The following is a 27,508-nucleotide window of genomic DNA, read 5'->3' as shown; positions in this document are numbered from 1 at the left end:
GCATCCAAACCTTGTTATTTCAAATCAGGGAGCACTATTCTCCATTCTACCTTATGTAACAGAACTAAGAACACCAAAAAGTGCTCTAACAGCAGAGCATGCTCAATAGAAATGAAGTCTTAGGTTTCTACAAGACATATGAAAATGAGAGTCTTCAAAGACTTTCATCTTAGTCATATGTCTCCAGTCATTAGAATAAGTATAGGTCATAACCCTGCCAGTGAAAGTGTGCTTTTTGATATATTTCGAATTCCTATTCTAAACTGTGGGGATGCTACAGCCTCTTGTTTAAACTATTCTAACATTCACTTTTAATGGGAGAATGAAAAAATAAAAGTTTTCATTAATTTATTTTCAGAAGTGGTTGGAGCAGATCTGCTGAATCTTTCAGAAAAATCACTCTGAACGTTCAAGCAACTTTCAACGTAATGGAAGCTGTGAGGCAACGGAACTGTTATTACCTAGCTCTGCTTCTGATATCATACTAAAACTAATTTCTTATATTTATAGGATAAAAACATTAATCTCCCAGGGATTTGTAGAAAATTATTTCATCAATATAATAAAATGACAGGGCTACAGGAACTGCATGTAAAACACAGTGATTCCCCCAGAACAGGTTCAAATGGTCTTGAAGACTGACTTCACAAAAAAAAAAAAAAAAAAATTGTTAAAAAATCAGGTCTCTAAAAACATGCTGTTTTACATTGTCATTTCACAAAATTTCCTAGGTGAAAACCCTCTTACTTTTTCAAGGAGAATTTGTGCTAATGACTATTCTAATCCAGTCCCACAGCATTTACAGAGTTGGAACAGAAAGTTAGAAAGCTATCCTCTATCCTCTATCCCCTGTGTAGAACATGACTTCAGGAACTAGAATCTGCCAGATAGGCACTTAAGAAATTACTGTTCCAGAAAGCCACTTTTACCTTATTCTTTTGACAAGCTTAGATTATTTGAACTAGGCAATAAGCCAACTTTCATGGTAGCATGAGATGAATAAAACAGCACAATGTCATTATATCAATTAAGGGTATGTGATACTGTACTTATGAGAGTGAAATGCGCAGACCCACTGGGTTCTAGCAGAAACCATGCTAGAGCGATTGGTCCTTATGAATATGGATGATGGTTGTTAAGGGAAAAGGAATCTACATATGACTCTAGTTAAGGATGGATGTTTTTTTAAGACACTATGGTTGAGTGAGAAGGAAAATCAACAGACCAAGATGATGTAGCATGTCACCTGTTACCATTCCCTCATCCCCAGAATATTTTCTTATTTGTGTATGCAAAGCTGCTACATCTGTTTCTTTACTATTATTTTTAATTATTCAGAGCCTAAACTCTCTTCAAACCAGCTTTCTTAGGATCAGCTCCTAGATCATGACACCTGCAAAAAATCATTCCGCTCTTGAAACTCAGATGGACATTTAGAAAGAATAGCTAGGTTTACTTAATGATTTTAACTGAAGAACAAAACCCTGATTGGAATCAACATAATTATGCAATTTCTTAGCTTCACAGTTTGCACATTGACCTTTTTCTCTCCCTCTTCCTTCCTATTTTCTCCTATCCACACCTCCCTGTTATGGTGATTTATAATAAAAGAAATATGTTTTACACAATGTTTATATAGTACCATTTACAGTAAGTCCTAAATTCATAGTATAAATTTTTGACCACATTCCAATCTAATAATATTTATTCATGTTCAGTGAACACTTTAAGGTATAAATGTTTCACAGTTCAAAACCCAAACCAAACCAAAAGAAAACTTATGCAAGATTCTGCTTATCTGTCACTGTTACTTTCTGTATTGTGACACCTGAAGACTTGACTACAGCTGGAGAAGAGCCTCTCAGCTTTCTGATATTTTCACAATGACCCTGGCTTGTGCCATCAGATACAGTTTCTTCTTAGAAACTTGTTGTATCTTGTTAGGAAACAATCTGCAGTTCCTGAGTCCACTAAGGATTTCTGAGAGTTCTTATTTCTTATGTTGCTGTATTTGGATTTGCAATCTCCAAGCAAAATGAGCACTGTAAATTTTCACCCTGATTCATATTCTACCTGAAATATCTGTCAGGCTTAATCATAAAATGAGGTAAAGTTTTATTCAATTTGACTTCAGGCTTCTAACTACAAGACTGACAAAAGTGTTTACAAAGGAAACGAGTGTAGTACTGCAGTCTGACTCCATGATTAACAACTGGAATTTTATTCACTTGTTAGCCTCTGTTATGTATGAGTCCCCAGTCTAGCCATTAGAGTCATGGATTCAGAGTTCATAACAATATGTTCTCTTGCATACTCCAGTTATGATTCCAGTCTTTCTATTTCTGTTATATATATGTTTCAAGAACCAAGGTTTTTGTTTTTACACCATAGTCCCTCAATTCTAAACATTTATGTACCTGTATGCTAAATATGAAGCTGTTAGCTTAACTGTTTTCTGAATTTCCAAGCCAAATTGGGGCTTGGAAAATACCTTTGAGGACTTTACCTGGAGACAAGTTCCTTTATACTTCAAAATAATTACTTATTCCATCTCCCATGTAACCAGTCAAGACATCTGTGATCTATGCAAATGTAAATGAGGGATTCTTGGGTCCTTAACAACTCTTATCACTCTGGTTTTTGCTCATTTGATTCACTCCTTTTGTATTTGATCTGTGTTCAAGACTCGATTGAACCTTCTAGTTTATATTACATTTACATTCCCATATATTAATGAGATTTGGTCACATATTAGCTTTCTATTAAAAAAAAAGAAAAAAAAAGACTCATTACAACCAGATGAACAACTTAGTGTCTGAACACACTTTTGAGACCAAGGTCTACCTTCAAGAACTTCAAGTTTTTGATTATTTGTATTCTCCATAATTCTCCAACTGGATGACTGAATTAATACTTAGAAGTGTAAATAGCGTGAATATTTTTTCAGGATGGATTCAATTTTTGTAGATTTAAAATCAGTTTTTCCTGGCAAGCAAGGCTGAAATCAAACCTTTGTAACCTCTGAAGGCTTAGAACTCAGAGTTTCCTTTGGTTAAACTCATAAATGTTCACTTACTTACCCAAACTGAATTATTCTAACACTTTTAGCCTACAAATAAAGTTTGAAACATGACAAAGTCTCCAGGACTTCTGTTCCCAGCCTTCATAAAAATGGCCATGAAAACAAATGATCAAAATGTTTCCTAAAACATCTCAGCTCCTGAAAAAGGGTTACTTGAAAAAAAAGTAGTCAGCTAGGAGGAATGAGGTGAATCTTGCCCTTTCTGGACTAACTCACAAATCTCCACATAAAATTTCTTTGTCATCAATACAGGCAAATGGTTAATTATTGTTAAAAGTGAGAAAAAAAGGCTGACATATTTATCATAATTATTAAGGGCAAGAGCAATTAAAATCAAGAGTCTCTACCAGATTCTGTTCCAGGAGAGATATTTTGAGAAAGAGGACAAAAAGTTCATTTAAGACAGTAATATTCCCTGCATGATTCTTCCCTCAAGTCTGTTCTTAGAGTTAAGTCCAAGGATGAATAGCCAGAAGGAAACTCTGGTCATAGCTTTTCACACAGAAAAAGCAGAGTAATTATTTCAGAACTACTTTGTTATCACATGTGTCTCAGTCGGAAAGATCCTTTTCTTAACAACAGAATATCCCAATATCATGATTGGCTTCTATGGTTTGACGGAGACTACACTGTGCTGTTCTCAAAAAAAGCTAAATGATTTACTCGTTTTTCGGAGGAGGCAGGGAGGGTGGAAGTAATGCTCTGTGTTCTTTAAGGTGAAAGTGGAACACAAACACACACAAAAAAAATCAGATATTTACCTTGAGTAACTATAAGTAAGGTAAGTTATTTAGACAAGCACCTTCTCTGCCTCTAACTACATCCAGCAAGGACTTGTGACCATAAACTTATTGTGAAATAATGGGAGGGGAATTCAACCAATTTTAGTTGTTCTGATTAATGACTACCTGCTGCTCTTGAACTTGCTGGAAGCACATGCTGATCTAAGAGGTTAGGGGTTTAGTGTTCTACTTTGTCATACATTTGAACTTACTATTTGAAATCATATCCTGATAGTTTTAAGGCTGTTGTGGTAGGCATGGCAGCTAGCAGTATTTAAATAATTTGTGAATTTTCACTAAGCAAAGTTCATGCTCAGTCACTTTATGTTTTATGTCATGTTTTGTGCTGTTGCTTGACAGTGAAGTTCTGCCTCTAGCATGTCTGCCTACTAGTTTTTTCTTAAAAAAAAAAAAAAAAAAGAAGAAAGCCTCCATAATAAGACAGAGGAGAGTTAAATCTGTCTGGTGTTTTAATTTCATTTTCACTGAACACAAAACTGATAACAATTGGTAACAATCCTGTCCATTATCTGACATGGTGCAGAGAAAGGACATCAGGGTGCATCTGGATGGGATCTGCTTCACATCCTGTGTCTCTTCTCTTTATTGCTGGTTGTTCAGGCATGAAGCAAAAACACTTCCAAAGAGCACATTCACACATTGATGGAACATAAACTTTATCACACTGTTTACCCGTATGAACATTCAGGCTGCAAGTCAACCTGAGGGCACCTTGGCTAGCCTTTAATACTTTTTTTAATTTTTGCAAGAATATGTCCTGCTGCTGAACATCACATAGCATTGAAGGATGAGCCAACAGCTATGCCTGATATATTCCTTCATTCACGTAGAATGAAAATTACACATGGTTTATTTTATTTACACATGGTCAGAAAGTGCAGACTAGAATCTAAGAAAATTAAATTAGGCACATCACAATTTTTTTCCTGTTGGTTAAGAATGCCTACCTTCTAGAAATTATAAATTCAAGTCAATTTTGCATCCTATTCACCAAATAAAACTTTAATGACCAAACACAATGTAGTCACTGGGAGTATAAGTTTCTCCAAACTATCTCCATTCTATTAATGTACTAGATGGGAGAGACCAGAAGCAAAGGAGTACGTCACTTTTCACATATCTGGTTCTGGCTTTTTTCTTTGAGTCTGCCCAAAAAAAGACAAGGCCAATATACCACTCATGCCTCAACCCAAAAGCCAAGGGTACTTTGTAGTATTAGAACTAAGTGAGGCATCTAAAGATCTTTGAGGACAGGGTTCTAAGTCCCTGTTGTAAGATATATTCCAGTTACTGATTCTAGAGAATATTAGACAATTGACAAAGAAATTATGCTAGTTTCATGAACCAGGTAGTTGTTCATAAGAGCCCAGAATAATTTTGAAATAAAATTCTTAAGAACTTAACTAAGTACTGTTTCATTTAACAAACCTTATAATTTAAAGTATATCCTCAAATGACTTCACATAGGCTTTTGCCAGCTGAACAAGTAGTGAAATATATGTGCTCCTCACAGATTTGGGACATGCTCCAAACCTCATCATTGCTTCACTTGCTGCTAGATTCTAGCACACAAAATATCTGATGAGAGCTGTCACTCTAATGAAATACATTAGTTATATTACAGATTACATCCAACATAGAGAATTGCAAGTGATGCCTCACTGTCATTTTCCAAAGGAAACCAGAAACAGATATGGGCATTATTTGAAAAACAGAGCTCTTCAGATCCCCACTGGTAGCATCAAAACATTTGTACAAATATAATCCCATAACCTTTTGAGCAGCTGACAGAGGTTAGATGGTTGGAAACTGACCGGTAATAACTGTGTATTTTTAAGAACTACTAGCAGATCAGGTCAAACCTCAGTGTAGGAGGGTGAAGAAAGAGAGATGGAGAAATAATAACAAAAAAAAATCTTTATTAAACTAGAAGTATATATAAGGAACTCAAATCTGGATCTGTGGCAGAGACCAGTTTTTATAACATATTTATTTGACTGTTATCACAGAGATTTTGGTATGCACTTAAATGTCATTTACATGTACATCAAGACCTTTTCACATTCAGGGCTGAGAAGGAAGCAGGAACATAAATAAGTCACATCTGTGAGTTATAAGTTAGAAACATGATGGTAGGAAAGCTAAAAGAAATCTAAGCAATCTAAAACAGTGCAAGCAGAATAAAGCACTGATCTCAAGAAAAAATGTTCATGACACCACAGTTTAAAAGCAGAAAGGAAAGCATAAATAGGCTTGGTGAAAGGTGGGGTGTTGTTCTTAAAGACAGTGGTAGTAAAAATCGCAAATTACCTTCAGGAGAATTTCATTCCTTCCAATAGTTTGATCCTAGTATATCAAAGGTCGCTGCCTGATAAAGCAGTACCATACTCTGAATAACTGCCTAACAACAAGAGAATAGCATGAGCCTTGATTTCCATTTTTTCTTTACCCCATTCACTGAAATATTAGATTGCATCATGTGACCCTTCAAGAGCTGGATTTGTGTTGTGCTCAGAAATTAAAACCTCAAGCTGAAGAAGAAACGAATATTTTATTGACAGATTAAATTAAATAAAGATATTTTATTAAGATGAACTTCAGAAATGTCTTCTTCTTGGCAAAAGAAGTTCCTCGGCTTCCTTTCTGCTTTGGAAACTGGTTATATTGGGGTTATGTGGCAAGGTTTTTGTAGCAGGGAGAGTGCAGGGGTGGCCTCTGTGAGAAGAAAGCCTGTCTTGGACAAAGTGAGTTCCACCTGGCTCCAAATTAGACCCACTGCTTGCCAAAGCTGACCCCATCAATGAAGCTGGTTGTACCTCTGTGAAAAAGTATTTGAGAAACAGTAAAATCCACTTTGCAGCAACTGTGAAAGAGAGGATTGAGAAAAAATGAGAGAAACGTTGTCTTACAAAAAACCCTAGGAAGCATGTAAAGCTGAGATATTAGTATCCTTTGAGAGTGTTAAGCAACTTAAAATTTTTTCAAATTATAGTAGTCTATTGGCTTATGTGGCAAGATTTTGGTAGCATGGGGGCTGCAGGGGTGGTCTATGTGAGAAGAGACTAGGCACTGTCCCCATGTTGGGCACAGCCGGTTCCAGCTGGCTCCAAAATGGACACTCTGCTGGCCAAAGCTGAGCCCAATCAGCGACACTGGTGGTGCCTCTGTGGTAACATATTTAGGACAGGGTAAAAAGTGCTGTGCAGCAGCTGTGAGAGAGAGGAGCAAGAAAAATGTGAGAGAAACAACCCTGCAGACACCGAGGTCCAGGAGGAAGGAGGGTGAGGAAGTGCTTCAGTCACCAGAGCAGAGATTCCTGTGGAGATGACTATGGTGAAGCAGGTTGCCTGCCTGCAGCTTGTGAAGGACCATGTCAGAGCAGATATTGACACTGAAGCCCGTGGAGGACCCCATGCTGCAGCAGATGGATGTGCTCTGAAGGAAGCTGCAGACCATGGCAAGCCCACTCTGGAGCGGGTTCCTGGCAGAAACTGCAGAGCATGGAAAGAAGTCCATGCAGGATCATGTTTTCTGGCAGGAACTGTGGCCCATGGGGTACCCATGCTGGATCAATCTGTTCCTGAAGGACTGTGCCCCATAAGAAGGACCCATGTTGGAGCCATTCTTGAAGAACTGCAGCCCATGGGAAGGACTCACTTTGGAGCAGTTTATAAAGGACTGTATCCCATGGGAGGGACCCCAAGCTGGAGCAGGGGAAAAATGTGAGGAGGAAGGAGCAGCAGATATGTGGTGTTATGGACTGGCTGCTGCTCCTCCGTTTCCCATCCCCCTGTGTGACTCAAAGTGGAGAGGACATAGAAGAGTTGGGAATGAAGGAGTGAAGTTGAGGTTGGGAAGTGGGAGGTGGGAGGAAGGTGTTATTAGTTTGTTTTGTTTCTAACTATCCTACTGTATTTTTTAACTGCTGATAAATTAAATTTATATTCAAGTCAAGTCTGTTTTGCTTGAGACAGTAACTGCTAAGTGATCTCCCTGTCTTTATCTTGACACAGGACCTTTTCCATTTTATTTTCTCTCTTGAGGAAAAGAAGCGAGAGAGTTGCTTTGTGGGGGTCTGACAACCAGCCTAGATTAAGTCACCATATTGGAGTTTGTTTTCTGTATATTAAGGGGAAAAAAAGAAAAATATTGAAGGCATCTTGCTCAACTGATATACAATGAACACAAGAATAAATCATTATGTACAGGTGAACTGTCCAGTGTGAAGAGGATTAGAGTGCAAAATCCTTTGCAGTGAAAAAGTAACACTTGCTACCTGTAACTCTTGCAACACTGATGCTAATAGAGTAATAAATGGATTTAATCTGTTCATACTGCAGACTTTCTTTCTTTCTTTCTTTCTTTCTTTCTTTCTTTCTTTCTTTCTTTCTTTCTTTCTTTCTTTCTTTCTTTCTTTCTTTCTTTTCTTTCTTTTCTTTCTTTTCTTTCTTTCTTTCTCCATTCTCCTTTGTGATAATAGAATAGAAGTTTAGATACTCATAATACATTAGCTGAAAAAAAATGAAGGAGATAGATAGAACCATAGAATCATAGAATCATTTAGATTGGAAAATACCTTAAAGATAATCGAATCCAACTCTAAAATTAACACTGTCAAGTTCAACGAAGTCATTTCCCTAAGCACCATATCTACATGTCTTTTAAATATCTCCAGGGATGGTGACTAAACCACTTCCCTGGGCATCCTGTTCCAATGCTTGATAACCCTTTCGGTGAAGAAATTTTTGTAATATCCAATCTAAACCTCCCCTGGAACAACTTGAGGTTGTTTCCTCTTGTCCTATCATTTGCTACTTGGGAAAAGAGACTGACACACACCTCACCACAACCTCCTTTCAGGTAGTTGTAGAGAATGATAAGCTCTCCCCTTAGCCTCCTTTGCTCCAGGCTAATCAACCCCAGTTCCCTCAGCTGCTCCTCAAAAAACTTGTGTTCTAGACCCTACACCAGGTTTGTTGCTTTTCTTTGGCTGGGCGCCAGCACCTCAATGTCTTCCTTGTAGTGAAACTGAACACTGTATTCGAGGTGTGGCTTCACCTGAGTACAGGGGGACAATCACTTCCCTAGTCCTGCTGGCCACACAATTTCTGATACAAGCCAGGATGGTATTGGTCTTCTTGGCCATCTGGTCACACTGCTGGCTCATATTCAGCTGTCTGTTGACCAAGACCCCCAGGTCCTTTTCCCATGGCCTTGGCCCATCGATCCAGCCTGTCCAGATCCCTCTGTAGAGCCTTTCTACCCTCAAGATCAACACTCCCACCCAACTTCGTGTCATCTGCAAACTTACTGAGGGTGCACTCGATGCCCTCGTCCAGATCATTGATAAAGATATTAAACAGAACTGGCCCCAGTACTGAGTCCTGGGGAACATCACTTGTGACCGGCTGCCAGCTGGATTTAACTCCATTCACCACAACTCTTTGGGCCCAGCCATCCAGACAATTTCTTGCCTATGCAAGCCATGAGCAGCCAGTTTCACCAGGACATGCTAACCTAATATACTGTAATAATGACATGAAAGGCCAAGTCCTTGGATTATATTCAGTTTTCTACAGCGTAGCATGATTTTTACTCAAAGGAATTCAAAAAGGAATGTAACCTGTATTTCTAAGGTAAGAATAAACTCAGTCTGACAAAGCACTGAGCAAAGACAACCTGACACAAGAAAACAATCAGTCTCTAGAGTTAATCTCAAGTAAAATATTAGATTATATTACCCACTTATGCCTTATGAGAGATGATGTATAAACCAGATTTCAGTGACAGAACTGTACAACAGGATTTGTTGTACTAAATAAAAGAAAGGTATTTTTCATACTTCAATATACAGCTGTGTCAGGGATGCACTAAAAGGAATGTCTTCTGTATAGATGTCAGTGCTCATTAAGAAAATCTTCATGGCAGAATATAAATTGGGAGTGTAAACATGTACAATTATCAACAGCAAGGGATTTTATGGACACAAGGAATCACGACCAGAACCAGAAAATATTAGAAAAAAACCCCTTGTTAATACTTAATGATTTCTGGAAGTTAGAATTTCTGGAGGATATTTAGGCAAGAACTTTAAAAACAAAAGCAGTTTTTAAATGATACCATAGATAACATGCTCTTAACAGACAAAGAACGTTTTGTCCACTTTATTCTGCATACTGCTGAGGAATTTAAAAAGTCATAGCCAAGTGGGAATCTGAACATTAGATCTTACCCTGCCTACCCACAGAGGCATAGAAAGGGCTATTTGTTAGCATTAACTTCTGAAGGAGTGATAACAGTGGTAAAATAGACAAGAGAACTGTTTATCTGTCAACGTTTCACCACAGCTAATAGAGTGGAATAGAAGCAGATGAAATCCTGATGCAGCACATCATGTGGCTTGGGTTAGTATGAGAATAATGTTGGTATCACACTGATATTTTCAGTTGTTGCGAAGTAGTGCTTATACTAAGTCAAGGACTTTTCAGCTTCTCATGCCCTGTCAGCGGGAAAGCTGGAGGGGCACAAGAAGCTGAGAGGAGACACAGTCAGGACAGCTGATCCAAACTGGCCAAAGGGATATTCCATACCATATGGCATCATATGTATATAAACTAGGGGGAAGGCTGGCTGGGGACCAACAGTTGCTCGAGTACTGGCTGGGCATTCATCAGCTGGTGGTGAACAACTGCATCGTGCATCACATGTCTTTTCTCGGGTTTTATTTCTCTCTCTTTTTGTTATCTCCCTTTTTATTACAATTAGTATTAATATTAGTATTAGTGTATTTTATTTTATTTCAATTATTAAACTGTTCTTATCTCAATCCCGGAGTTTTACTTTTTTTCCTGATTTCCCTCCCCATCCCACCAGGGCCAGGGGAGGAGTGAGCAAGTGGCTGCATGGTGCTTAGTTGCTGTCTGGGGTTAAACCACAACATCTTGACATCTAAACATTCTGTTGTTAATATGTAAGTTGACTTTAAATTCCTAAGAAGTTAGAGTTGTGGGCAAATGAAGTCTTCTCATCCCACTCAGTAAATCTGTACCTACTGACACACAGGTCTCCCATGTGAGGTTACCTTCTGCTGACTGGAAAAAGAAGTGTGTGGAAACCGAAGCAGGAGACTGTAGCAACAGAGCAGAGGATTACAGTTCACTAGGATCAGATAAGCAGGCCTGGGTTCAATGTTAAATTGGCAAACAAAACAACAAAAAAAGGCAACAAGCAAAGATGCATTGAAACACAGGCCAGATGAGAACAGGCATAGGACAGGTAAAACTAAAACCAGCTGTCAAGTGGTAACCCTACATTGGCACACTCAAACATACTGACCGCAGGCCAGAAAAATGATGTCATTAAAAAAGCCTTAATTATTAATGGTTTTATTGTAGAAATATCCAAAGAAACAGTCAGGACAAATTAGAAGTGACACTGACACTGAAGGTATAATGGAATACTTGAAGAGCAATGAGGTCCAATAAGACACATTTGCTTGATAAAAAAGCCATTCTCAGTAGCAAGGACCATAGATAATAACCTCTGTCTGTAGTAAGTCGCAAGTGCTGCACAAAAGGTACAATCCTAGTTATTGTGCAAATACATTTAACAAACACACAACCTGAAAGAAGACAGAACACCATAAAAAAGAAGAATTTGCAGAAGATTCTGGGAAATTAAACTCTCTTCACTTTTCTGAAAGATTAAGTTTTGTTTTGGACACTTGTGGTCTTGTACTGATTATCCCCACACAGTACATGAAACATTCTAGGAGGTAAAATCTTGAACATACTGTTCAAAAGAGGTTATGCAGAAATAAGAATTAATGGAAAATTTACTTACTTCATCGTAACTGTAGGAAGCACTGTTGGGTACTTTTCAAAAGAAATGTTCTATATGCTTAGTATTTAATTAGTCATCATATTGACTTTGGTAGTAAAAGTTTTTTGTGTTGCATTCATACCTTCAGGGATTCAAGTTTTTGCTGGTGAAAAGTAGTTAAAAACAAGTTAGAAGCAATTATTCAGCTAGCTATCATTTAGACTTTATTATTGATTATATCTATGGATATTTAGGCATGTATCATGTATTTATTATTTGTTTATTTCTCCAACACATCTATGTAAAATAGATCTGCATCATTTAGATCATTTCAGAAAGGTAGCTGATCCCCACAGAACAAAAGGGAGGTTAAAAAAGGAGTGGAAGAAGAGAAGGTAATGGCTATTGAAGAAAGGATGGGGGAAGGTAATGTATATTCTTATATATTATTACTTTGCCCAAATATTAAGGTACACTGTAACTGTTAACAAAGAGCCACAGCAGAAACTTATGAGATAATATGGCTATTCTCATAATTTCACAGGCTAGGAAAAGGCAGCTCATGTCAATATGTTAATTTATTGGGTTAATAAACTTATTCTTTAAGACGTTTCCCTTCTTGCAGAATTGAGATTAGGTCTAGCTTTCCTGGCTCTTCATTGTACCCGATATTTTTAGACAACACAGTCGTATTTAGAGTCAAACTCAAAAAATTTTTAAATGGTCAATTGCCTCAGTACAGAATAGAAATTTAAATTCTTAGCTTCGATTTTGCACAAACTTATTTTCTGTCCTTAATTAATTAAAATACATATATATCACTGTGAATATGAATGACCAATTACATTATATGAGTATCAGACATTAATACAGCATACGCGAACATTTAATTGGGATGACTGAGTCTGTAACAGACATACGCTTAGAAGGGATAAATAACACTTCCTAAAATGCTTATTCTTATCTTCCAAGGCATGTCAGTCAGTCTTTGATCAGCTGTGTAAGAACTACACTGACCTAGAAAGTATGCAACCATAGAGCAGGCAGCAATCTTTCTGGTAAAACAAGACATGCTGTGATCTTATAAAAACATGCCAGAACCATTTAATTCATGTGACAAATCCAACTGCTTGCTTATGGTAGATGTGCCAGTGCCTCATATATAGGAAGAATTCATAAGACCTCAAAAGGTGAAAAAAGGTGAAAACACCTCACAATTAAGAAATAGGTTTTGGGGTTTTTTTGTTTGTTTGTTTTTTTGGTTTTTTTTGGTTTTTTTTAATTAAAAAAGAAAGCATTGTCATGGGGCTCTTTTGATTCTCAGAAGAGCTCCTATTAGTAAAGAACTGTTTATTTAAATGTTCAATGTATCTATTGGAAATATGGAAGTACAGTCATATTGAAATATGACAATTCAGATAAGTCTCTTCACAACTACTAAAGATAATTTTTTAATGTTATGGTAAGTTTTTATCGGATTTATTGCTGAGTCAATCTACCAATGACTGCCAATACTGTAATTTGGTCAGTTCTATCCAATACCAAAAACTTTCTTGGCACTGCAGGAAATTACATGAGCAACATTCTATCATGCATAGGGTATGGCTCCATGTTCTTCAAAGATCTTTAATTCTGTCAGCTTATACATTATTAGCTTTCTTATAAATGTATCAAACTGCCTATTAATAGAGATTATTTCACATACCTGAAATGTGCAGCAATTTCAAAGACGGAATGCAATTGCTAAATGAGAACGAACAACAATTGCACTACAGCTAATTGGCAGTTAGGACTATACTTTACCTGACAATATTAATACCCAATTACTTATAAACAGCTTAATATTTCAAACTAGGAAGTTATTTGCTCAGTCTCACTATAATATATTTTTATTGTGTATGTGATGGAATAATGTGGAAATTTTTAGCAGTTGCTCCTGAGTTCAGAATAGTGACCACTATTTGTCATGAAATGAGATTAAACTGTAGATGGTAGATCTGCAGACATTGCTTAAATATGGCAACAATTTATGAGCCCAGAATTATAGAAAAGACAATGTGTTCTCCATGTAAGGTACCATCTACCCTTTATGATTTTCAGTTACATTACTCACAAACACCATTTTGTGGGTTTGTTTTTTAAAAATCATTTACTGTGCTCTACAGAAATACTTGCTGTGTCTTTCTATTTCAAGTTCCTTGGGTCATGAACACATACTATCTGTTTTAAAGATTTGATATACTGTGGTATTTTTTAGCAATGACAGCAAACATCTCCAGGTCTCAGTTTTTAACCTTCTGTGACTAAAAAAAAAAAAAAGAGGGAGTCTCTCTGCTCTAAAGCAGACTGACATTCTCTTCATAATCTTTGAGATAATGACAAAAATGTCAAAAATAGAAGAGTACTACCTTTCTTTCTTAGTCTAACTCATCCTTGGAAATCTCCTCCATTATTACTATCCTGGCTTAAACTTGATTAGCTTGTCAGATCTGATAGAATCAGAGCACAAATGAGTGTTATTGCCTTTCAAGGCACCCTGCACCACATTTCTATACTACTTAACAAGTTTGGTTTTGAACTCCTTGCACATTAGACATTGTTAAAATGAGGGAAGTGGTCAGGGATCAAGTGAGCTAGAATTTGTAGTTAAGCCTCAACACAGACTAGATCTGATGCTTGGTACTTAAGATCAACACAGTAAAAACCAACTGTGGCAGAGTAAAAGAAAAGCAGAACTGAAGTACTATCTTAAACTGCAACATGAGAACAAAGGTAATCCTTTTTTTTTTTTTTTTTTTAATGGCTGCATAGAATGTGTTATCAGAAAATAAAAAGGATTTGTATTCATTTTTTGAGCCAGGACAAATAAATAATGTAGCTATTGCTGCAGTTGTCTGGCAATAACAAAAAGAGTCCTCTTTGCTAAGGCGACATATGATGATGTCCTTCCAATGGAGTCTCAGACACAATGTTAAGAAAGAGACTGTCATAGCCGAAATATTTCTAAAATTTTGTAAGAACTTCCTTATTCAAATTGTAACAATTTGATAGGTAATCGCTGCTCCTATCAAAAGAGCATACATCCATGTTAACAAAAATAGGCTATTAATTGTAAAACTTCTATCATGAGTTGATTAGCTTTAGTATCTCCTGCCTATTCAAATGCATAGTTCAGAGGGAGCATTGCTGTACCTAATTTGATTTCCCCCAGAGCAGTACATGATGTGTTATTTGATGCCCTTCAAAGGACACTATTAGCCAAGCTATAAAGTGTCTGATTTTATTAGCTTTGCTGGGTTTTATCAGTTTGTAAATGTGTTATTTTCTCCATTTATTGTGCCTATGGGATCCAGAGATAGAGTGAGCTTCAACTTAATATGTTGTTGGAAGGTAGCAGTGGCCTTACTTTAGCACTCTGCACTGTGATGTGATGACATTGAAGGTAGAGTCATGAAAACGCTAATGTCAGGGCCATTTATCAAGGCAATTCCTCACTGCTATAAAACTCTGCTGTGACATTGAATTCAACAGTAGGTTTTTGTCTTAAATAGAGCAGAGTGTTCCTATGCTCTATAACTACCAAACCCCAGTAACAGGATAAGATGTAGTTAATAATAAGAAAGTAGGTCACACAGATGTTCAACAAAGGAGAGGAGGTAAGTTCTTAGCACAGAATTCTGGGAGGTAAGACTTTTAGGAAAGGTTTAGTTGTCATCACCTTTATTTAAGTTTTTTGGGGTACTATACTGCAGTGGAAACTAGTTTTCCTTGGAACCCTTATAAATAGCACAAGCATTTGCTGGGGTGATCAGCAGGAAACACATTTTTTGCAATGGATTTCTAATGACAATAAACAACATGCTGGTATAAGTGGCCCACCTAGCACATTTTAATGGCATGTCTAGTATTTTCTCAAAGTCCTTTTAAAGTGGTACCAGATGAAAATATATGTTTATACCACAAATTGCCTGCTGTACAGTCCTATTTTCACATTGGGCTGTCCACTCACTGTATTCTGATTGTTATATGAATCATATTTACAGCAATGCATATTTTAAAAGCTTTTCTCATTTATTCCGGATTTTATCTGAAAACTAAGTCAGATACCTCATGAACAATATCTCTACAAAAATGAAAAACCCAGAACTCTGAAGTACATTCAAAAGTTTTGATTAGAAATTGTTTTCTTCATAACAATATAAACAGAACTCACAAATGAAACTGGAACAAATATACAAGGAAAAGAAAATGCTTTTAAGTTATTACATCAAGCATATACAGTAGATGGAGGGTCTTTTAATGTGCTTGCATATATATAATACATTATATATTTTAATGCTTTGTTTAGCTCAGTAAGTGTAGCTCTCAATGTCAGTAATTTCCTTTATTTAAATATGTCTTTTCAGGCACTTACATCTACTCATGTGTTTAAGTACAGAAATTAAATTCAGAAATAGAAGTATTGGTGCAATATATTAATAATTTAATATGATGCAGCTAGTAGTCTTAGAATGGATATTTTAAACACTAACATCTCAAAGAGAAAAGGCTGCATAACACTGAACAGTTTTAGAGCAATTGCTAGGACCAAAAGAAAACCATCAACACAAAAATTATTCAAGGTCCGAAAGACAAGTTTCAGTGTACTGAGCTTTTATTACATTCATTGGTGTGCAAAGCAAAAAATGTAAGTTGATGACTCTAGATAGGAATTATTAGTGTTATTGGTTTCTCATTCTAGAGACAGCTTTTTTTAAAGCAATGTCAAAGTCCTAGAACCAAGAGAATATCTATTTACTATCCTTAAAAAAAGTTCTCCAAGCTTGTAGCATAATCTTAGAGTTCACAAGACTCCTTCACTAACTCAAAGGATATGACATTCACTGTCAGAAATAAAAGAGCGAGGTATAGACTTGGATTCTGTAATCATTCTCAGATATGGGATGAATACACTTAGGAGCTCTCCCAGTCTTTACTGGAGCATTTTAGAAATGACAGACCTATAACTGTCTGGGTGGCATCCTCTGTTTTACCTGTTTTCACACCAAAATACCACAGAATAACCTCTAATTTTTAAGCTTTGATACACTCTTCAAGCCTCGCAGGTTTGGCATCTGCTCTGAAATCTGGTTTGGCATCTAAGACCAAGTCAAAGAAAGAAAAGGACAAAAATTATTCTTGAAAATAGGGTTTCATTTAATTAGCTATGTAAATGTTGCAAGCTGACTGTATTAGGTTAAAGATGACAAAGATGTGTCTACATACTGTCTTGTGTGGACAGCCCTGGAGTACATGGGGCCAAACAATATAGGCTACTTCTTGTAAGGGTAGTATTCAGATATCTAACTTGGGAGAGACCTTTCAGCTCAGGTCACAACCTAACTGTTACTCATTACTAAATTGCTTTACTTAAAAGTTTCAGCTTGGACTTTTGCCCTCTGTCTTTTGTGCAGCTTGCAAAGGAGTATCATGTATAGTGTATGAGAAAATGAGGTTAACTTTGAATTGCTTTTTAATTTTCTCATGGAGTTTCATAGGAACTGAGCAAGGAGGGTTGTAGATACATACAAAAAAAAAAAAAAGAGTCAAAAGAGTCACAGACACCATCAAACTACTTGAGATGGTGAAAAGTAAACTTTGTGGTAGAGTTCTGGAAAGACAGACATGTTGCTAAGAGTGAAGTAGGATCTATTTCTTCAACAATCTTTTCTAGCAGCAGCTCTTATCACCTCCATTCCTACTCCAATGTTTCCCATGTTTCTCTCCTCCTTTACTTCATCCAATCGGAAAAACATAGGAAACTAAGTGTTCAGAACTCTCTGACATGTGTAACTCTTTCTCAGATTTATTCCTATCCTGTTCAAGATAGGGATGGTACCCCTATTCTTTGGGAAGAAAAATTTGCTCTCACCTCTGGCAAGCCTTGAGCTGTCTTTCTGAGTATCCCAGTTTTGTTATAGTCAAACAAATCCAAGTTTGTACAACATGCTTAGTACCATCGATTTTCCTGTTCTTTTTATAAATGTCTATTCCTTTCATAGAGAGCCTACAGCTACACAGAAATTTGGTATCTCCCCTTCTGATGAGGACAAACTATCAATCTGATTATTTTAATTTTTCAGCAGAAAGAGATTTCCTAGGAAATTGTATGAAAACATTTATTTAAGTAGCATTAAATTATATATGTTATTTTTTTCTGTATTAGAGAAGTCTCACCTACCATGCTATTATAATATACTGTAATATGCTGCTGCTTAGAAATGAGGAGACATAGAAGAGATGGTAAGAAAAATGGAAACCAGATTTCTAATAGTTGAAGAAAATGAAAGTATTTCAAGAACATTTCTTAAACATTATGCAAAATGTGAGAGCACTTTTAAAGGAATGAAACTGTATGTATTCTTTTTATTGATTCATGTACTGCTTAAAAAATATCTTGCCAGTATGTGTAAAGTAGTAGGAATTGTTAGTGCATTATTCTATGTATATAGACAGAATATGCCTAGTCACTGGAAAATATTCTTGCAACTGTTCCCTTTGGATTTTCTCTTACCTAATCCTGGAATCAAAGTAAATCCATGTGTCAGTGACAATTATCCTTTAATTGAAAATGAAATGTGAAGAAAAACATTCCTTTTTGCTAGCCAGAAGAAATTTCAAGGACCCAAGACTGTACTGTCTAACTGAATTGATGGCATGAGTATCTTCCTCACAGAATCCAGCTTGTCCATAAAAAAGTATAATCTTTTCTAATGTTTTGGCATTTCCCCTCAGTTTAGTGTATCATATAATTCAGCCAACTTTTTATGACTGAGGAAGGAAGAATGTGTATGTTCAGATTATGCTCACACATGAAACATAAAAGATTTGGAGGAAAAATCACATCTTTCAACAGCAGGAGAGTATCTAAGACCATAAAACTCAAAATGCGTGTTTCAGGAAATGCAAAAATGCTAGAAGCATCTTGTGATAAGTTTTATGAAGAAACTGTGTAGCTTATGATTTCTTATTACCTTGTAAGATAACACACTTTTCTCCATTCCTAAAATTTGGATTAAATGGAAGAATGGATATTTTTTAATGTTCTATTGTGGTGCAATGTATTTAGTACAAATATGGGAGTATAATACATTTTTCAAAAGATTTTGGGTTTGAGATTTTGGTCCTTTTTGGTATTCTGCTTAATGCAATAACAGATGTTCCAGCAAAATTGTTTATTCAAAAACCTGATGTAAGACACTGAAATAAAAAATGCAGAAAAAAGAATTAACAAGGAAGCAGCACTAAGTTTAAGGGGAAACGGTGACACTTGAAGCTTCAAATGAACAGGAAAGAGTCTCATTCGAAAGTAGGGCAATATTTACAATAAATAAATAAAAAACCCCAAACCAACACTGATTAAGCATACCAGTTTTTAACATTTTAGAGGTTTGCTCTTCCATTCTGTATCAAGTAAGTGAAAGTTACACTTTCTTTAATCAGCCATGGTATTGCTTAATCCTACAACCTTCTGTTATAGGACTCAGATACAGCGGACTGAATTGTGGTCATTGAGGTACTTTCATCTGTGACACGCTAGTGAGGTCTGTGCAGTGACAGGTATTACTGAAAACATAATTTATTTCAAAATTAGAAAGAAACAAAATATATATTTATGTTCTAGGCTGCATTTCACATTCTTCTGCTTTCCCCATGAACCGGATTCAGAGTTTCTGTCTTGAAATCAGCATTTGATGTGAGCAACTTTATTATTATGGCATAACTTGCTTCTCGCTGAGCTGACACTTTAAAACAATGAAAGACTATCCAGCCTTGAAAAATCCAGAATAGATTTTTTTGTGTTGGAAACTGAGTGATATTTCCTTAAGAGTCTTAAAAATATAGAGAGTTTTAAGAAGATTGGAAAATCAATTTCAAGTCTTCAGTGCTTGAATTTACTCAGATTTGTAAATGTACACTATAAGGGCTTGTACTATAAGTTATATTCTAATTCCCTATGTTGTAAAGAAGAAGGACTTTGGGTTGTATGAATTTTTCATCGTCCTTTATGTTGTAATATCCTTTTAATAGCCTTTATGCTGTAATAATCTGTTTCTCTTAGGAAAAGAAATCAGGGAATCCTGGAAATCACAGAATTTTTGATGTCGGAAGTCACTTCTTGAGATCATTCAATCTAACCTCCCTGCTTAAGCAGGATCAGCTAGAGCAGGTTGTCCAGGACCATGTCCACATGGAGATCTGATCTGTCTGATCCATCTGATCCAAACGGATTCCCACAGATGAAGACCCCATAACCTCTTTGGGGAACCTGTTCCAGTGTTTGGCCACACTTATAATAAAATGTGTTTTCTTCTGTTCAGATGGAATTTCCTGTATTTTAATTTGTGTCCATTGCCTCTTGGTCTGCCAGTGAGCATTACTGAGAAGAGTCTGGCTCCTGTGTCTTCATTCCCTCCCATCAGGTATTTGTACATCTTGATAAGACCCCCCCTGAACCTTCTCTTCATCATTCTGAACAGTCCCAACTCTCAACCTCTCCTTATGTACAAGGTGCTCCAGTCCCTTGGTCATCTCTGTGGCCATTTGTTGGACTCTGTCCAGTAGCTTCATATCTCTCTTGTACCGGGGAACCCAGAACTGGACACAGTGCTCCAGATGCAGTCTCATCAATGCAGAGAGGAACAATCAACTCCCTTGACTTGTTGGCAACATAGGTCAATATATACATGCTTTATTTATATGTAGTACTGAAACAAAATGACAAAACAGATTACAATGTAATTCGTTGTTTCACACAGAGCACCCATAACAATGTCCCTTTTCCAGGAACAACTCCCAAGATCTCCTTCCACTTTCAGGGAAGAGGATAAACTTTTCAGTTGTTAACACAGCTTCTTCTCTTCAAATGAACTCCATAGGAAAAATTTAGAATGCTGAATAAAATGGCCTCCCTCTCAAGAAAAATGTCATACTTCCAGTTTGTTTCTTTTCCATAGAAGAACAATGAACTGGAAATTATATTTTTCTCCATAAAATAGTATTTTTAAAGATTTGGGGAAAACAACCAAACAAACCAACCAACCAATCAACCAGTCAGCAGAATGTAGTCCAGAATGATAAAAAAGTAATGCAATTTGGAATTCCTAACTTGACATGACAATTATCCAAGGACCTGAATTTGTTCATGTACCATGAAAAAAAAATTGGAAAACTATGTATATTAGAAATCAGTAGTTACACTATCCACAATGTTATATGTGTATAGAATTAATATTATCTTGGTAGTTGAAGGCTAATTTTTCAATGAAAATATTCTAACATTATTTAAATGAAAATATTCTTACATTATTTAAAGCAGATTACCATAATTGCTTTAGAGTACCCTAAGATTTACAACTATAAGAGAACTACTGAAAAGTGAACAACAGTTAAACATAGAACTTTCAGCAGTTCCTCTGTTTTTCTTTGAGAAATCCTGGTGCTGAGACCTTGTTAATCTCAATAAATTTTATATAAATTTTTACATCGTTTATGACACCAAAGCATTTAATAGGATCTTTTTGGAACAGAACATTATGTTTGTCATTCAGATGTAACTTTATTTCTCATTTAAATTTATGTTAAATAAAGTTTTGACAAAAGCAGAATGCTTTATTTTAATTAAATAAAATTATAGCTTTATACACACAAACATTCTTTCTTTTGAAAAGGAAAACAATGTAATTTTGTGAAGTGCTAAGGCTTGGACAATAGGCCCAAGCCAGAGTTGACCTATAGATGAATCCTGTATATTTTATAACTGATAACCATTGTGCTAGTAGGTATTTTGCTAAGTTATAACAAACCACCTATTCTGATGTAAAAGGTGGAAGTGTTGAAGCCTGAACAACAGGCCCAGAACTGAAACTGCTAACTCAGTATGTAATCATTAATGAAATATGCATGGAGGATGTAGCTATCTTGAATGTATCTTTCCCTTCCTTTGTATGTGAATAGAATAACGGAGTCACAGAGACAGGTGTCTGTCCTCAAGGCCTGATGTGAGACCTTGCACATAATCCAATCAGATAAGCAGAGAAACTCCCTTAGCTTCTTCCTTGAGCCCTGGCCAGGCTCTGGGGGGAACCTAATGTGAGATTTAAACCAGATATTTCCACTTAAAACAAAGGTGCCAGCTATTCTGGCTTGCTGATTTTTGGGTATATAAGGACCCACTCCCAGCGACTTTGGATGCTTCACCTATGGGTGGACGCACCGCGTATGATTTCCCACTTGCCGGGACAGGATCTCCAAATCCTCGCTGTAACCGGGGCTCCCCAGCGACTGCGGATCTGGATGATGGTAAAGTATGCAAGTGGTGATGTATCTTTCTTAATCACTATTCTCTCTCTCAGGTAGTAATGATTTGATGCATTACCCTGTATTTTCCTATTTGTTTAAGTGCACTATTCTTTCTTTTCTTACTGTATGTTTTCTGTATTATTCTGTTATATTATTTAGTTATTTCTAGTAAAATATGCCTGCTCTTTTCACTTTGGTGTCTGAGTTTAATTGATATCCCTAATCAGCAAAACATTTTGACAGAAAATCCAGTACGCATCTGATCTAGTTAACAAACCTAAATAGACTATTTTATATTTTTGACTAATTGTTCATGTCTTAAACCTATCTCCCACCTCTGTTTTCAGATCATGACATTTTGGAAGAATCAGTGCAACTGGTGAATGGAAAGACATTGTTAAAAAGACAATGTAAGTTAATAGCAGACTTTATTAAGATAAATATAAAATTTGAGGCAGAAATAAAATAAGTTCATGAGCTTTCGTTTGTAGAAGCTTGCTGTCTATTAACTCTTTTTTCCTGTGGAGTGTTGTCCTAGTTCAGCTAGGATAGGGTTAAGTTTCCCCAGCAGTGGGGAGGGAGCTCTAAACGGGTCATTCGATACCATGCTGATGTCAGGTCCAGGTGCCCAAGCGTGGGAAGAGCAGGGACGGCTTTTTTCCGGGTTGATCCCCTCACTGCTGTATCCATGCGGTATATCTCTTGTTCTGTTCATTGTTATTACTGTTATTGTTATTGTTGTTGTTTGGTTTGCTGTTGTTGCACTGTTGTATTAACTTTTTCCTTATCTCAAACCCAGGGTTTGTATTTCACTCCCTGCCCCGTCCGGTCCGAGGGTGGGGGAGGGGCAGCGGCAATGTGGTCTTGGGTCCCAGCAGGGCCTAAACCACCACAAGTGGATATCTGCTTGGATTTGTTTTGTGTATGTTGCAAGTTTAAACAGTGAGACATTCCTTACATATGCTGCAGGAGCAGCTGCCATCTAGTAGGATATAGTGAAGTTTCCTAGAAGGGGATGTTATTTTTCCATAGAGATTTTACTTTTTGTTATTAATATTTTGTCATTCTCAAGTCAAAATTAAGGTCAACTTGAAAAAGGGGTATGCTTGCACTTCTGTTGTGTAAAGGTGTAACATGTTGTATGCTGGACCCAGGACTCAAAGCTGTCTCCCTAACAGCAGGGGAGATAGCTACTGTATTCCAAAATATTAGTGGCAAGTATTTTGTCATCTGTGAGATCAGATATAATGTGGAATGTTATGTGACTCAGTAACTATCTTCATAAAAGCTAGAGGATAAGCAACATGTAATACCGGGTAAGCTTATGTTAAGTTTGGATTAAAAATGTGCATATAACTTTTTATTTTATTGGGAAAAAAGAAAAGATAGCTCTATGAATACCAGAATCATATTTAAAGGATTTTCCATGGTTCATAAGGAAACTATGTAGCAATTTTCAAAGCAAAACACCACAATACATTTAAAAATAAAAATCTTTTGTTTGAAGGTCTCTAAATGAAAAGTTTTGAAAATTTGTTTAAGGAGGTAATTTCCAACCAACTCGTCACAACTTGTTTTAATCAAGCAAAACTGTACATCTTTGTGAAAGATTTAAATGAGAAATCCAGTCCCAGCCAGGTCCTTTTACTATGTAAAGGGCAAATGGCATCTTTTGTGGTCCATGTTTTGTAGCCAGATGGTTTCTGCACCCTGCAACTGCTAAGTGTAACATTTCCTCATTCACAACCATAGTAAAACTAAGTTCAGGAGAACTACATCGGAGGAGTTCATACATTAATTACTTTTCCTTCCAGAAGTTTATCTTAGTTTAGTTATGATATTCTCAGTAGGCCTTTGAATAGATTTACAGTCTGTCTTCAAGAGCTGGTCTACATGGCACAATGCAGGGCCATTAAAGAAAACCTGAATTAATTCTGCACATTTTTGATGAAAGTCTCAATGCAAGCTAGCAATGTTGGTGTATTGCTCCACTGTGACTACTATACCACTATTCTCACTCAGGAGAAGCTCAGATATTCCTAAACTATACATTTTATTGTTTCCAAATGGACTGAAAAGGAAATAAAATATGGAAGAAGGAGACTGAAAATCATCTAACAGCCACAAAGTTGTTAAAAATATAACAAATTTCTCCTTTGTAAAGAAGTAAACAGTGCTGCATATTTTTTCATCTCAGTAGCTAAATCTTAAAATATACCAACAAAAATGGAGAAGAAAGACTTAGTTTTAGTCTTAGTATTATGTGTCATTTTTAGTGTGATAATCTTCTTTGGCCCCTTAACAAATTATCTGTAGTACAAAGCAATTCTACCACAACGTTATCACACTTTGAGGATAGTATGAAACCAACATTATCGGTAGCTTATGCAGGAGATTATTGGGAGATCTCGTAGCAATGTTTTTAATGTAATTAAAACTGTGGAATATCTGGATTGCCAAGGGTCAGTCTTCAGAAAAAGAAGGTCTGAGAGCGGTTTTGGGGACTGTGGTCTCTGATTAGGGACAGATTTTAAAGACTCATGGACCTTGAACTGTGGGACAGGGGTTGAGATCTCTGGAACCATGTGAAGTACTTCTCTTCCTCTTTACTCTGCAGGATCCCTAAACGACCCAAGGATTTTGGTGACTGCCAGCTACAGATTTGTCTGTGGTAATGCATTATAATTAGTTAATATGTGATTGTAGAGTTGTGTACCTAATTGTGCGCAAAAAGTTGGAAAAAATAGTTAAGACATTTCATTTAATCCCACCTAAGTGACTGATTCACCTTTTTTTTTTTTTTCCTTTTTTTCAGATGTCTGGGTCAATGTACTGTGGTTGTGTTTTGTGTGCTATGTTTTACTCCCTGTTTCTGTTAGTCAGAGAACAATAATACACTAATGGTTTGTTGAGGTTTCTTTTATTGCATTCTGCTGTGCTCTAATGTCCAGTATCTAAATGTGAATGTGTTTAAGGATATTGAAGAGTTAAGAAATACAAGCTATCATACTTAAAGTAAAAGTGTAATTTATGGAGACTAAATTGTGACTTTTAATTATGACAATAATGTTTGTTTACTGAGCTATTAATTTTCTATAACCCTTCTATTATTTATTATTCTGAGTATAAAATTTGTTTGCCAGTGGAAGTGATAAACAATCATAGAGTAGAAACTTAGTCTAATTCAATTTATTTTCACTAAAAAAAAGAAGTTCTATTGAGTTTGGATTTTAATACTTTTCCTTTCCCTATGTTTGTAGTTAAATCCTTTTGCTTGAGGTTATATTAGAGAGAATAATCTGGCAGACACGCTACCAGCCTACTTGATTAAAGTGCCATGAAACTGAAATTGTTTAACACTGTCCTTCCCCTAAGAAAAATATGGGAAAGTTACTTATTTTTATTACCATGTCCTTCATACAGCCATATTTGTATTTTCTCAAAACCTATCTGCCTTTATGTGCAGTTATCAAACCATGGTTCTTCTGCATTTCTTTCTAAAACCAATGCAAGAAAATCATTTTAGAAGAGAAAAGAAGGTTCAAGTTGTCAAATTTCAAAATAAATTTTGTTGGTGGCTCTCAGTAACCATTTAGGAGTTAATCATAGAAGTGGTCAGCTTGAGGTAGTTTTCCCTTGAGATAAATAATACTTGGCAGGTTTATTTCAGTTTTCTGCCTACAGGCCAACCATTCTGCCACTGGCTGTTTGCCTTGATGTCTGTCATCTGGTTTTGCTCTCTTCCCCATTAGTGTACAAAGTAGATCAAAACTAGGCAATAAGCCATTTGGACTCTGTAAGGTCAAACGTTTTCACTGCAAAGGATATGAAGGCAACTGCTTGCCAATAATTTTGACAAAATGTGAGAGATTTTAGAACATGTACATCTTCAACTGGATTTTAGCCATGGAAACACACAATCTCCATTATAGTGTTGTAAAATTTGGAAACAGATACCTAACAGAAGGCTAACTTGAGATTATAAAGAGAGAACTGTTTGGCTCATTATAAAGTCAGATGTGTTCTATAGCAATTGAGTGGACAGCAGAGACCCTAATATTAGCACATGGCTCATTAGAAATGAATTTGAGTTTAGCCTTTTTCTTCACCTAAACAGAATAACTAACATACACAGGAATCATCCTGAAAATACTTGCACCACCTTTTAAATTCGTAGAGTCTTAATTAAAAGTTAAAATGCTATCTATTTCACTTTGTAATTAAAAACATGGTACTGGCTGAAAAAATGCAGGAATATGAATGGCATGACATGAGCGACAATCAAATACATGTTAAAGTCCCCTATGTCTGGTGGTAAGTGCACTGATTAACCTTTTCCTTGTCTGCAGTGGTCACAATGCATAACAGATAGCAAAGTGTTACTATTATAGTATCACATTCAGTGCATTGCAGGTATTAAGGGTGACTTACCATTTCTTTTACAATTTCTGGCTTTATAATTTTGCTATTCTAATTTGCATTTTTCTGAAGCCTGACATCCTGGACTATGATGAAATAATAGCCACAATAGAATCAGTGGCAAAACTCTCACTGATTTCAGTAGGGCCAGAATTTCAACCAGGATCTTTGCAATAATAGAATTCTTTTTCAGCTAGTCAAACATCCCTCTCTGATGCTTTGAAACTATTGTTTTGGTGGAAGAACAGTGTAAAATATTTAAGTGATACTTCAATTGATTTAGAGTGTTCGTTTTTAAAAAAGAAGGGGAATTCAGCCACTGGACCTTATCTACAGATTTACTACTTTCAGTAGCAAGTGCCTGTTGCCTTTCAGAAGATAAGCATGCATGATCAACACAGAGTGACTTATTTTCTCTTGTTGGTAAGACACATGTGCATAGCTAAATCTCTTAAGTATTATTATATTCTGATTAATTGTCAGCAATAATTTTTCTGGCACTCTCATATAATGCTACCTTTTGTAGAATTATTTGGGACTGCTAAGGAGGAAACACAGTTGACTACCTAAAATATTCCAGTGCACCCATGTCAAAGATTCATGCAGGAGAATTTATCATAAACCTACATAATGGCAACACTAAGACATCTAAGGGATTTCTACCTGTAGTGAAGTTTTATCAACACTTTCATTCTCTATTTTTCACTAGATCACCTTGGCATTCAATGGCTGTGAAACACTGTCAGTTTAGACTAGGAATTTTCTTGGATGGGGAGGATTAATCTTTTTTTAGTAAGTCCTGATAAATGGTACTGACAACTACTAATGTAGATTAAGAATAAATCCTAATTGAACTAAAAAAAAAATTGCAAATATTACAGATTAAAATAGAAATTAATGCTGCTACTAATAATAGCAATAATTTCTTCTGCATTCAGCATGATATGATGCAGAGTTTATTCATTCATTAATTGATACAGAGTAGTTTGGACAAGGTAATTTACTGACCAAACTGGAGACATTATTCCTGAAAAATACCAAT

This window comes from Strix aluco, chromosome 4 (genome assembly GCF_031877795.1).
Source record: "Strix aluco isolate bStrAlu1 chromosome 4, bStrAlu1.hap1, whole genome shotgun sequence".
Lineage (NCBI taxonomy): Eukaryota > Metazoa > Chordata > Aves > Strigiformes > Strigidae > Strix > Strix aluco.
This window is presented reverse-complemented; position numbering follows the sequence as displayed.